Raw genomic sequence first — 14545 nt, 5'->3', positions numbered from 1 at the left:
GTACTGCCTGCTCCCACAGATTTTTCTTTGTCGCCTATAGTCTGATAAAGAGAGGGAGGTTTTCTTCCCATAGAACTAGACTGGTTTGTGACCATGGCATGAAAACGGCAGAACATGAAGTTAACGCGCAGGTGTTTGATTTGTGGAGAGTCACAGAGAAAATCAGATGTAACTTGCACCTTCACCAGGCACACACTTCACCTGGGCCTCCAACAAGGCTGTTTGGGCCTCCTTTCCGGTGGTCCTTCCATTATAGCATTTTCAAAACAAAGCAAATTTTTACTTCATTTTTATACAACCTGTAAATTGTCTGTATACAATCACATTAACAAAAGTGTAATGACTCTAAACTGATTGGGAAAGCCAAATAGATAGTTTGGTGGTTGGGCAAGAAATAAATAACTTTTTTTTTTTTTTTTTTTTGAGACGGAGTCTCGCTGTGTCCCCCAGGCTGGAGTGCAGTGGCATGATCTCAGCTCATTGCAAGCTCCGCCTTGCAGGTTCATGCCATTCTCCTGCCTCAGCCTCCTGAGTAGCTGGGACTACAGGTGCCTGCCACCATGCCCGGCTGATTTTTTGTATTTTTTAGTAGAGATGGGGTTTCACCGTGTTAGTCAGGATGGTCTTGATCTCCTGACCTCGTGATCCACCCACCTCAGCCTCCCAGAGTGCTGGGATTACAGGCATGAGCCACCACACCCGGCTGAAATAAATTACTTTAATGATGACATATTTGTGAACCTATATGTATATTAGAATATAATCATAATTTTCTTTTTTGCCAGGAGATCATATTGCTGGTTCTTCCCCTCCTTCTCCCTTGCACCTCCATACATAGATACACACAAATGTATACTACCCAGTTGATATGGTTTGGCTGCATCCCCACCAAAATCTCACCTTGAATTGTAACAATCCCCATGTGTCAAGGGCAGGACCAGGTGGAGGTAATTCGATCATGGAGGCGGTTTCTCCCATGCTGTTCTCTTGATAATCAGTGAGTTCTCACGAGATCTGATGGTTTTATAAGCGCGTGGCATTTCCCCAGCAGGCACTCATTCTCTCTCTTGCCACCCTGTGAAGAGGTGCCTTCCGCCATGATTGTAAGTTTCCTGAGGCCTGCCCAGCCCTGCAGAACTGTGAGTCAGTTAAATCTCTTTTCTTAATTACCCAGTTTTGGGCAGCTCTTTATAGCAGCGTGAGAACGGACTCATACTTGTAGAGTACCTACACGCACTACAGTTTTTAGGACTAACAAAATTGAGTATGTGTCAGATCTAGACTTGCTTTCTTACTTCCTCTTCCGTTGGCTGGTCTCACAAATCCTACATTTCAGGTTAACCACCTGGGACGGTAAACTACTGATGTCTGCCTTTGCTTCCAAAGGAGAACCACAGTGAGAGGCAAATCCTCATTATCTCTTGTTCTGTATTCCTGACATTACAGTTTATCCTCCAGTTTAGGTCATTCCATATCACCAAGTTCAGCCCCTATCACAAGTGGCATTTGTTGATGACACTATGAGATCCTATTCTTTGAGTAACATTCATGGAAGAAATCTAAGGAATAGTGTTGCCAGATATAATATAAGCCACCCAATTAAATGTGAATTTCCAGATAAATAACAAATAATATTTCAGTATAAGTATGCTCCAAATGTCACATGGAATCTATTTACAAAAAGTTATTTGTTGTTTATCTGAAATTTAACTTTATATGTATGTCCTATTATTTTTCTTTGCTATATTTGACAACCCTACCTAGAAAGTGAAGCCATTAGGAATCTAACAGCACAGGCCAGGCACAATGGTTCACACCTATAATCCCAGTACATTGGGAGGTCAAGGCAGGAGGATCACTTGAGGCTAGGAGTTCAAGACCAGCCTGTGCAAAATAGTGAGACTTTGTCTCTACAGAAAATAAAATAAAGAATGTAGCCAGACATGGTGGCTCTCACCTCTATTTCCAGCTACTCAGGAGACTGAGGTGGGAGGATGACTTGAGCCCAGGAGTTCAAGTCTGCAGTGAGCTATAATTGCACCACTTCACTCCAGCCTGGGCAACAGAGCAAGATCTTTTCTCTTGAAAAACAAACAAACAAACCACAGCACAAATCAAATAGTTACTTAGTGTCCTACCTCCCTGACAGTACAGAGAGAACCACTGCCAAATGTTACGATCAAAGGAAACAACTGTACTTCACCAATGGTCTACACCTGATCAGTACCAACAAGGGAAGGTCAAAAGCAAGTAAGTCAGAAAAAAATGTAAGATTTGGCAACTTTCCTACTGACGTGGAATTATTGTAGTTAGAGAGGTTTTAACAATTGGAGAAATGTTAACATTTAGAGAAGTTCTAACTGATAGAAATATCTTTTTAAATAGTGAAAAACTATGAGAACTAGCATAGGTAACAGCACTATTTCAGAAAAACAATCTCACTTACTGTTATTGACATAACAAAACATGAATTCAGCTAAGAAAACCCGCCCAAGTACAAATCAGTAAAAATAAAAACCATGGTTCTGCTTGGGCTGGGGTGTTGTTGGGAAAGCCCTCATGAGCAGAGCGTAGCTGGCCTGGCCACACCTGCCTACCTGGCCTTTTCTCTCCTCCCTCAATGTTTCTCTAAGAACCTCTCAATTTTTCAAACTCTCTATTCAAACATGGCATTGGCATCTCTGCAATTTAATGAAGACTGTTATCAAAGAATAGCATGTGAAACATATCAGGTATGATTAAGCACATGAGTAATCAAGATTTAAATCTCTTATTTTGGTTGTAGACGTAGTTTCCCAGCTTGTAGCATTAGATAAAGTTTGAATTTTCTCATAAATGGCATAGTTCGGAGGTAAGGGAGAGACAGTCTGGCTTAGCTCAGAATGTCATTTTCTTGGAGGAAAAACAGCTGCAACTGATGCCCGAAAGATAAATTTTAAAACATAGTTTTCCCCCAAAATAGGAACCTACTGACTTCATTTAGCATGGGTTTTCCCCACGCACCAAGCAAGCAAGCGAGCAAGCAATTCTGTAGCAGATAGCAGCTGGGTGTCTTTCAACTCAATTCAGTTCTGGTGCTATCTGTCTGGAGACAGTGTTAGGTCCCATAGGTTTGGGGCTCAGGCCCACAACTGCTCTGACTTCCAATGCCAATTAAAAGTCCCAGGTTGGCTGGGCACGGTGGCTCACACCTGTAATCCCAGCACTTTGGGAGGCCAAGGCGGGTAGATCACAAGGTCAGGAGATCAAGACCATCGTGGCCAACATGGTGAAACTCCATCTCTACTAAAAATACAAAAATTAGCCGGGTGTGATGGTGTATGCCTGTAGTCCCAGCTACTCAGGAAGCTGAGGTAGCAGAGTTGCTTGAACCCAGGAGGCGGAGCTTGCAGTGAGCCGAGATGGTGCCACTGCACTCCAGCCTGGGCAACAGAGCAAGACTCTATTTAAAAAAACAAAACAAAACAAAAAAAACAGGTTGTGGCATGTGCTTCTGACCAACAGGCTATAAACTGGAGTTCACATACCCACCTTTTTGTGTTACATTAATTTGCTACAGTGGATCACAGAACTCAGGGAAATGCTTTTACCAGTTTATTACAAAGGACATTACAAAAGGACGCAGATGAACAGATGCATAGGGATATGAGGTAAGGGGCAAAAAGCTTCCATGTGCTCCCTGGGCTTGCCACCCTCCAGGAACCTCCACGTGTTCAGCTATCAGGAGGCTCTCCAAACCCTGTCCTCTGTGCGTTGTAATGGCAGCTTCATTACGTAGGCAGATTGATTAAATCACTGCCCACTGGTAATCAATTTAACCTCGAGCACCTCTCCTCTTCCCAGAGATTGGGGAGTGGAAGTGAAAGTCCCAATCCTCTCTCTAATCATGCCGTGTAGTCTTTCTGGCGACCAGCCCCCATCCTGAAACTACTTAGGAGCTGCTAGCCATGGGCTTAGCATACTAAAAGACATCACTTTGAAGATTCTAAGGATTTTAGGAGTTGTTTCCAGGAAAGGGGGACAAAGACCAAATATATATTTTGCAATATGACAGTCCCTGGTATCTTCAGCTGGTGAAGGATCATTGGGATGAAAAGTGAAAGGTATGTTGAGAAAAAGATACTCCAGGCTAAGAGTCAGAAACTGTCCCTAAATTGACAAGTGATTTCACTTTTTAAAATTTGAATTTCTTATTTGCCACAAGAGGAAAATACTAACTAATCTATCTCAGAGGGGTTATGATATTATAGAAACAAAAACACTTTGCAAAGTTAAAAGCACCACATAAACAAAACAATCATATTTGTACCCACCCGTGTTCATGGCAGCATTATTCACAATAGCAAAAATGTGTAAGCAACTCAAGTGTCTATCAGTGGATGAATGGATAAACAAATTGTGGTATCTACATACAATGGAATGCTCTTCAGCCTTCAAGAGGAAGAAAATTCTGACAAATGCTACAACATGGCTGAACCTCGAGGACATTATGCTAAGTGAAATAAGCCAGACACAATAGGACCAAATTTGTAGGATTCCACTTAAACGAGGTACCTAGAGTCATCCAGTTTAGAGAGACAGGAAGTAGTATGGTAGTTACCAGGGATTGGAGGAAGGGGCATGGGGAAGTATTATTTAACAGGTACAGTTTGGGATCATGAAAAAGTTCTGGAGATGGCTGATGGTGCTGGTTGCACAACAATGCAAGTGTACTTAAAGCCACTAAACTGTACACTTAAAAATAGTTAAAATAGGGTATTTTATGTAATGTATATTTTGCCACAGTCAAAAAATACACTATACACCATAAAATAGAAAATCTACTTTATAGAAAAACACCCATAATCATCAGAAGTAATGGTAGATTTACTAGTGTAAGTAGCAGTATGAATGGGTAGGTTGAAAAAAGCCTTCATATTGATTGAGTTTATGTAGAAGAGTAAATGCAACTACTCACTGCCTTATAAAGTGAGGAGGCAAGATGGCCTTTGGATAGTTACATCTAAACATTTCGAAGGATGTTAATGATGCTAAAGGAAGTTTATACACCTATGTTATAAGAGTAAGTTAAAGAACTACATCTATTTCTCTATAGTTCATCCCAAACATGTCCCCAAGTTCAGGAAAAAGCTTAGTATGCTTGCATATTTTCTACACTTTGAACTTTAAATCTGCAGTTTCAGAGACCAGACTAAGTTAAGTCCTCTGCTGCCTGTAATACCTCCTGTGCTTCCAGTGTTCCCTAATGATTTTGTAAGGTCTGTAAGGACAGGGATCCTGTTGACTCCTTCAACACTGAATACACAGTGCCCAGAACAGGGCCTGCCACTTACTAGATGCTCAATAAGTATTTGCTGAATGAATCAGGTGTGGGGGGACAAACGGTGGAATCCCATTTAAAGAACATGTGAGAGCACATAGGCTTTGTGATTCTATCACTCCAGTGGTGGACATGTTCTACCATCTGTACGCTCAAGAGCCTTTCAAGAGCTGCAGGATTCAGGGTACTCTACAGACAGTACCTGGGGAAGCGGGATCAGGAAAAACTTTGTCCAGCCACAATTGTCCCTTGCAGGTAAGTTCCAGGGATGTCTGGTTTAGATGAACCAGGATTTAAGGATCTGAGGATTCTCTTCTCATTAGAAGTTCACCCCCTTGGGAATATGAGTTTCCATAGAAATTATTCTGAGGACTTCCTGTGTTACATATCCATAATAAGATTCTCCTGGCAAGTCAGAAAGTCCAGGAATGATCCCAATTTCCATTTGTGGTTTAAGATTATCTGGCAAGTTAGGTCACTCTGACCTATGTCCCTACTAAAGCTGCCACTAATGTCTACATGACCAATGAGGAATGAGAGCTAGACCTAGTTTAACCAGCGTTGATTGGGAGAATCAATTTTTATGAGAAGTGTCCAGATTTTTAATTTTTTACAATATTCGTAAGGCAAACAAAAAATTAAATCTGTGAACCAGAAGCTTACCTGAATATATTAAACATTGTAAAAAGCTTTCAAGTCCTTTAGATATTTCTTAGATTGATCTTCCCTTTCTTTCCTTTCATTCTTTTTCCATTCCATCTTCTTTCCCTCCTCCCTTCTACCCCCTTTCTCTTTCTTCCATCCATAAATATTTATTGAGAAGCTACTATGTCCAATGAATATTTCTAGCACTGTGTATAGAGCAGAGAAAACCAGACTATATCAAATCAGAGTGTAGATTCTGTTGAGGTAGGAGGGAGACAGGTAATAATAAATTTAAGAAATCATTAGAATACATAGTGATAATTGTTATGGAGAAAAATGAAGCCAGAAAGTGGGATAAGGAGCAGGGGAGCTGTTGCCCACTTAAGTAGAAAGGTGGGGAGGACAGCAGGTGCAAAGGCATGTGGCTGGTGTGGACCAGAGTTGTGGCATTGTTAGCTTACTTAAATTCTTTGCCACTAAGAACCTCTGCTTCTAATATGTTTCCCATTTTCAAGCGTATTCTTGCAAGTTTCTCTGGGGTGAGCTGCAGTATTTCCCCGAGGATTTCAAACCTGCAATGACAGCAACAGTTCTGGGAACCAATTCCAGAACGTCCTTCTGGCTGTTGCTATCCTGTGCTCATATAAAACTTTGCCAACAATTTGCATTTGTGAATTCATTCACTGATGCATTTATTAAATATCTACTATGTTCCCGTTACTATATAGAATTCTTCGGAGTCAAAGATGGAAAAGACACAGCCTCTGTTTTCCAAAGGGCTTACATTTAGTACTAAGGAACAAAAATTATCATAAATAGGTGAAATAAAGTGTCTCCGGTTCAATAAAAAATATATACAAAGGGAATTAAATGAGGGAGTGATCACTCATACCTGGAGAGATTAGGACTGGAATGGACTGGGAGGGGAGAGACTAAAACTAAGAATGCATTAATTTGAGAGCATCACCGTGATCCACAAAGTCACCATTTTTTATGAACTTGCCTGTCATTAAATTTTGATTGTAGTACATTGGCCTCCTGGATTGATGTATTGGAGCTGGTCATAGAAAAATACCATCAATTCTTGGCAATAATTATATTTTTCCTCTGAAGGAACTATTCATTGTCTCAGCTCTCATTTCAGTTGCATAATATTTAGCCAGAATTTTAGTCCATGCAATTCAAAAGAAAAGTTTATTATTGTTGTTTATGCCCATCCACTAAAGAGTAACATTTACATTAGAGTTAACCTCTCACTAATAATTACTTCTGAATTTAGAAAGACATTAGGCATTAGGTCTGCTTGTCCCATTAAAGTCAATTAAAAGAAAGAAGGATTCTTAGCTTGTATTTCTAAAGCATTCAGATTTATAAAATGCCATGCAGTTATTTTGTGTATCTAGTTCTTAGCACACCTCCAGGGATGAAGGATGGGACAAGCAGACTCAAAAGAGAGAAATGAGTCACATCATGAGGTGCAGCCTGTCAAGGGCCACGGGGCCAGGCACTGGAGAGACAAGAAGCAGCTAAGTCTGAGGCTGGAGTATTATTCTTTCTATCAAAGCCTCCTTCCATTCAGTCAGCTACAGAAGACCCAGTGCTGTGAGAAAATCAGATAGAAGTATTTTCAAACCTTTCCATATCTGACTAACCAAGGTAAAATCATGAATTAGCCTAACAGCTTCTGCGCCATGGCAGAAGAGTTCACAGAAATGTACCTGTTTTACTTTTTAATAGATTATATTTTAACACTCTTTATCATACTCCATTTGAGTTTTTGAGATGTGATTCACATTATATAAAATTCACTCTTTTAAAAAAGTGTACAATTCAGTAGTTTCAGTATATTCCCAACATTGTTAAATCACCACCACTAACAAATTCCAGAGCATTTCTTTTTCTATTTATTTTATTTATTTATTTATTTATTTATTTATTTATTTATTTTGAGATGGAGTCTCGCTCTGTTGCCCAGGCTGGAGTGCAGTGGCATAATCTCGGCTCACTGCAAGCTCCGCCTCCCAGGTTCACGCCATTCTCCTGCCTCAGCCTCCCAAGTAGCTGGGACTACAGGTGCCCACCACCATGCCTGGCTATTTTTTTGTGTGTGTGTTTTTAGTAGAGACAGGGTTTCACCGTGTTAGCCAGGATGGTCTCAATCTCCTGACCTCATGATCCTCCCATCTCAGCCTCCCAAAGTGGGATTACAGGTGTGAGCCACTGCGCCCGGCCAGAGCATTTTCATTATCCCCAAGAAGATGCCAGCCCCCATTAGCAGTCAGCCCCCATTCTCCCCTTCCCCAGGCCCTGGCAACCACTAATCTACTTTCTGTCTCTATAGACTTGCCTGTTTTTCACATTTCATATCAATGAAATCATACAGTATGTACCCTTTTGTGTTTGGCTTCTTCACAGAGCATAATATTTTCAACTTTCATCCATGTAGTAGCATGTATCAGTACTTCATGCTTTTTTATGTTTGAGTAATACTTTTATTCTACTTGTCAATTCATCAGATGATGGATATTGGGTTGTTTACTCTTTGGGTTATTATAAACATACAGGCACATGTTTTCATTTGTCTTGTGTACATACTTAGGAATGGAATTGCTGGGTCCTATGGTAACTTTGTTTAACTTTTTGAGGAACTTTCCCCAAAGCGGCAGCACCATTTTACATTCTCACTAGCGATGTATGAGGATTCCATTTTTCCTCATGTTCACTAACGCTCGTTATTGTCTGTCTTTTTTATGATAACCATTCTAGTTGCTGTGATGTGGTATCTCATTGTAGTTTTGATTTGCATTTCCTTAATGATTAATGCTGTCGGAAATCTTTTCATGTGTGGGGTGGCCATTTGTGTATGTTATTTAGGGAGATGTCTATTTAAATCATTTGCTCATTTTTAAAAACTGGGTTATTTGTCCCTTTATTGTAGAGTTGTAAGAGTTATTTGCATATTCTGGATGTTAATCCCTTATCAGATAAGTGACTTACAAATATCTTCCTCAATTTTGTGGTTTATCTTTTCACTTTCTTGATAGTGTCCTCTGCAGCACAAAACTTTTAATTTTCATAAAGTCCAATTGATCCTTTTTTCTGTTTTGCTGCTTGTACTTTTGGTGTCATATCTAAGAAACTAGTGCCTCATTGGCCACAAAGATTTATTCCTCTATATTTTGTTCTAAGAGCGTTATAATTTTATTTCCTACATTTAGGTATTTGGTCCATTTCGAGTTAATGTTTGTATATAATATAAACTAGTTTTCCGACTTCATTCTTCTGCAAATGGATATTCAGTTGTCTCAGCATCATTTGTTGAAAAGGCTATTCTTTCCCTCATTGAATGGCGTTGGCATTCTTGTCAAAAATCAATTGACCATAGAGGTATGGGTTTATTTTTGGATCTGAGTCCTATTCCATTAGTCTATATGTCTATCCGTACTGCCACTACCACACTGTTTGATTACTGCAAGTTTATATAATAAGTTTGAGAATAGGGAAGTTTGAGTCTTGTAACTTCATTCGTCTTCCTCAAGAGTATTTTGGCTATTCTGTATCACTTGAATTTCCCTGTGAATTTTAGGATCTGCCTCTCAATTTTTGCAAAGCACATGTCTCGGAATTTGATAGAGATTACATTAATGAAAGTGGGTCGGGGAATAATTCGAGACAATAACTGTGAGACACCTGTGGGAATCAAAAGTAGTTAATTTTTTAAAATCACAATTTTTTATTAAGAAGAACAGATCTCAGATCTAAAATACTATGTTTCTTGCTACGCTCCTAACTTTTTAAAACACAATAAGGAAGTTGCTTAGTAAAGCTTTGTGATAAAAGCCAATGTTTTTGGACATGAACAAGCTCAGAATTATCCTTGATATTATCCACCTTGTCTTAGTCCATGAGTGTTGCTGTAACAAACCACCCAAGACTGGGTCATTTAGAAACAACAGAAATTTATTTTTCACAGTTCTCGAGGCCAGGAATTCCAAGATCAAGGTGCCAGTAAGATCAGTGCCTGGTGAGGGCCACTCTCTGCTTTTAAGAAGGGCTTCCCCCAGAGGGGATTGACGCTGTGTCCCCACATGGTGGAAAGGCAGAAAGGGGGCTCTGGAGCTCACACTAAGCTTTTTATAAGAGGACTTCCTGCATTCACAAGGGCAGAGCCCTTGCGGCGTAATCACCTCCCAATAGGCCCACTTATTAACATCATCTCTTTGGGAGTTAAGTTTCAACATATTAATTTTGGAGGGACACACACATTCAAATCATAGCATGCACACCTTCATCTGTGGTACTGCTTCTGTTTTATCCCTCCGGGACCAATTACTGAATTTGACTTTTACACAAGTTCCTCTTTGAGTAAAGTTTAAGAATTCAATTCTCAGATCCCTCTAAGTTAAAGGGCCAAAAGGCATGTGACCTTAAAAAGTAATGTTTTAAAAACTGGAGTCATGTCACATTCCGGTGTGGGACCAAATAGGCTCTACCGCCAAATAAAAAAGTGTTTGTCACCCTTCATCCCCAGTCAGAAGCAGTTGAGGCTGCAGTTTTGTGTGAGTGTCTGGATTTGGTGCTCAAGTGGCTGAGAGTAATTCCTGTGAGCCAGGAAAAGAAGGGAATATGAAATTTCCCTGGCCAAATGTTTAGAAGGTACGACAAATACTAAGAATAAAACTTTAGACAAACTATACTTACAATGACTATTAACTTTTAATTTTTATTAATTGGGCTGGTTTTGATTTTATTTTTATTGCTTCCAACTGTCTTTAAAGTCAGAGTCACTCACGGCGGTGGAATGTGCTGGCTTTCTATTTGCCTGAGAAAAAGATTTTGTTACCTCTTTACCCTAACTACCAAGGTCAATTTTTTTTTTTTTTTTTAATTCAAAAGTTAAATTACCAAGCCCTCAGCTCTATTTTAAAGTGTTTTGACATCAAGTGTTTTGAAGAAAGGTAATGGATGGAGATAGTCATTAAACCAATATTTATTTTGAACCTATCATGTGACATGCTCTGGCTTAGGGCAGGAGGTATTACAATGAAAACATGCTGACAAGATCCCTTTATGATGTTTATATTCGGTGTAGCCAGAGAAATGACAAACAAGTAAATTATAAACACTAAAAAGGCATATTACATTAAGTGTCTCTAATGAAATACACAAGATGACGTTATGGAAAGTAACTGGGGAAGGTCGGAGGTAGAAGGTGATTAAGACTAGCAGAGAAGGCCTCTCAAAAAGATCATATTTGAGCTTAGACCTGAAAAATGAGAAACAGAAAGCCAAGAAAAGTCGCGAGAAGTGCATTTCAGACTGAGGAAACAACTATGAAGGGCCTTTCACCTACCAGTAAATATGCAATAAATGTGTGTTAGTTAACCTCGGCCAAACCCCCAAACAAACAAAATACAGTAACTACAATTTTGCTAATTATCTGGACTTAGAGTATCAGGATCCTAGATAATTTGTTCAAATTAGGTCCAAGTCTCATTTTAAGAGCATCATAGGCCGGGCGCGGAGGCTCACGCCTGTAATCCTAGCACTTTGGGAGGCAGGTGATCACCTGAGGTTGGGAGTTCGAGACCAGCCTGACCAATATGGAGAAACCCCATCTCTACTAAAAAAAAAAATACAAAATTAGCCAGGAATGGTGGTGCATGCTTGTAATCCTAGCTACTGAGGAAGGCTGAGGCAGGAGAATTGCTTGAACCTGGGAGGTGGAGGTTGCGGTGAGCCAAGATCGCACCATTGTACTCCAGCCTGGGCAACAAGAGTGAAACTCCATCTCAAAAAAAGAAAAAAAAGAAAAAAAAAAAGAAAAAAAGAGCATCATAAAAACTATTGCTAAGACAACGTAAACTCCTTGGTAACTAGCTGTGATTTGGGGCAAGCCACTTCTCTCTTAAATTATAAATTGACAAGATTGAACCAGCTGTTCTTTGATATTTCAAAAGCCCCAAGGACCTCCTTAATACACAGAGAAGGAAACTGAGGCCTAGGCAAGGAGGAAAATTAAGGAGCTAACATTGACTTAGAAACTACTACATGGGAATCCTTTCCATATTATGCCACATTTCATCCTTCCAATATTCAGGACTAAATAGCAGTATTCCTGTATTCCAAACATGAAAAAAAGTAAAGTAACTTACTCAGTCTGCATAGCTGGTAAGTGGCAGAGCTACGATTTGACCCCAGACCTGCTGAAACCACTGTACTAGAACCCAAAGTAGTAGATAAGAGCTTGGACTGCAGAGTCTGAGGGACATGGATTCCAAGCCTCTGCTCATCCAGCTAGTGAGCCTCAGCAAGTCAATTAATTTCTCTGAGACTCAGTTTCCACACTGGAAATTAGAGATCATATTGTCTACCTCTTACCTTCCTTAGTTACTTTCCATAATGTCATCTTGTGAATTTTGTTAGAGACATTTAATATAATATGCCTTTTTAGTGTTTATGAAGTACTTGTTTGTCATGAGGCTGTTGGAAAGATTAAAATAAAACTCAGCTTATAAATATGCTTTTATTTCATTTCTCCAAGGATGCACAGCACATAGAAGCAGACCTTAAGTCTCCCATATCCTAGAACAGAGCACGTATCATTGTCCTATAGGAGATGAGACTATATTAAAAATGAGTATATTCATTCACTGAATACCTGATTATTTAATTGTATATTATTTGATTATATATTGATTGTATATTTATACACTACAATGTAAATACTGAGGAATGAAAATAATAAAGAGAAGCGTCAACTTATTTTCCACATATATCAGAAAAAGTTTTTAGAACCTATTCTGCCAAACACTAAGGCAGAATTCAATGGGACCAAAACCTTTGCTAGATCTTTCCCACTTACTGTGTCTTGAATACATAATCACATTATGAACAGGGATTCAACAACCTAGATATGTCAAACTCTTTGCTTAAAGTCCTTCAAGATAGTTTCAAACTAATGGGACTGTCATTGTTAGTATTAAGAAAATAGGGTTTAGGTGAGTATTTGAAGAATTTGATCAATTTATGGAGCCAAACTACATGAATCAGTTTAAATACTTTATTTGAGATAGGGAGGAGGCAGGGAGGGGAAGGGGCTGCTGAATGACCTCTGTTGATCTGAACTACCAGACAGTCATCCAGGACAGTGTGCAGCTGGGAAAAGGGCACAGTGAAAGCTGTTTCTTAGCCCTAAATATTAAATACATAATTTTTCTACAATGAATTATAGAAATTACTAGTATGGTTGAGATAAATGTTTTGGGAGATAAAATTTTTTGGAGTCCCATGGGATGTGGATGTAAAGAAAAACATATTTTGAATTTCTGTATGATTCTACCTTTCTTCCAAGGAGATCAAATCCTTTGACATGCCATCAAACCCTTCTAAGGCAGCTACAGGCAGGGCCCTTTTAAACTGTAGACATCAAAGTTAAGGAGGAACTAGTCCAACGTTAGGAAAATGCAGATACATTTTAAGTTAATTTTTGGAACTGGTGGAAGACTTCCTCAAAGGAACATTTTCTTTTCTATTTTTTATTTTATATTTTAGGTGGGCTGCATACTTCTCTATGTAATTGTTAGGTACAAAAGGAGAACCCACTGTGTATGAAGTAATGTTATCATTAATTTTTGTACCAATGAGTTTTTAAATTTCTTATATACTCTTTCAAAAAGATTTATTTAAAAGCTAGCAAGTAAATAAAATATTGTATTATACGACACCTTTCACTTTTTAAAAGAATTTGCACGTAACATTTCATTGATTTGAATTTTGCAAGAATGTAATATCTTAACACTCTCCTCCCACCCTTTGGCCAGAGTTTTAGAATAGTTACAGTTGACCTAAATTTCATTTAAAAATAAACTTGTGTGTGATTTCAAAGCTGCAAAATGATGACTTTGATGCCTATGTCTCATCCCTATGGCAAAGCAAAATCCTCTGTGTGACATCATAAATTAGCCAAGAACAGCTTCATCCCCAGAGACACCATGCCTCACTTTTCCTATTGCTGGGGTCTAATAGAACCTAGGCAAGTGCTGAGAAGCCCACAGCCATGATGTGTGGGAATTCGCAGAACTTCCCAGAGTCCTTGGATTCCCTTATACTGAACCCATGAGTGCTTAGTGTCCTCTCCCCCACTTACCTGTGTATATCCTGAGGCAGAATGTTTTTCCCTTTTAGGGGACCGATAGAAAGGTTCAAACAAACAAAAAGAGCAACAGGGTATTTATTTTACCATGTCGCGTTTTAAGATCTTATATGAATACCATGGAGATTATTTTCCTTGGCCAAAAAGGAAAATGAGTTGGGTAACGACTAGTTCTAGTCCAGTGTAATTATTTAATGAAAAAGAATGGAACCTATTTGACAGTCAAAAGCACGCACCTGGGACACGCTCTCTGAGTATGTGCAGCCATCACAGGCTTTACTCTAGAAATTGGACTTAACTGGATTAACTGATTTTGCATTTGCTTTGATAAGCTTTTTGTCCATGTTAAAAACATCACCATCTCTGTGACAACAGCCTGTGTCCCTTATTACTCAGATGTGTTTTCTGGGTCATATTCTCCGGCT

General features: G+C 39.2%; 1 protein-coding gene across 1 annotated transcript in view; it reads left to right on the top strand.

Annotated features, from left to right (window-relative positions):
* The window catches only part of STARD13 (StAR-related lipid transfer (START) domain containing 13), a 583251-nt gene that overhangs the window by 13896 nt on the left and 554810 nt on the right, over nucleotides 1–14545 (top strand). Inside the window, exon 3 of the mRNA XM_011997821.1 lies at nucleotides 1337–1403. The gene's annotated coding sequence lies outside the window, so the exon portion shown is untranslated. The remainder of the gene's footprint in view (nucleotides 1–1336; nucleotides 1404–14545) is intronic.

Source organism: Mandrillus leucophaeus, unplaced genomic scaffold (assembly GCF_000951045.1).
Source record: "Mandrillus leucophaeus isolate KB7577 unplaced genomic scaffold, Mleu.le_1.0 Scaffold549, whole genome shotgun sequence".
Lineage (NCBI taxonomy): Eukaryota > Metazoa > Chordata > Mammalia > Primates > Cercopithecidae > Mandrillus > Mandrillus leucophaeus.
Note: the sequence above shows the minus strand (reverse complement) of the source record. Positions and strands in the feature narration are given on the sequence as shown.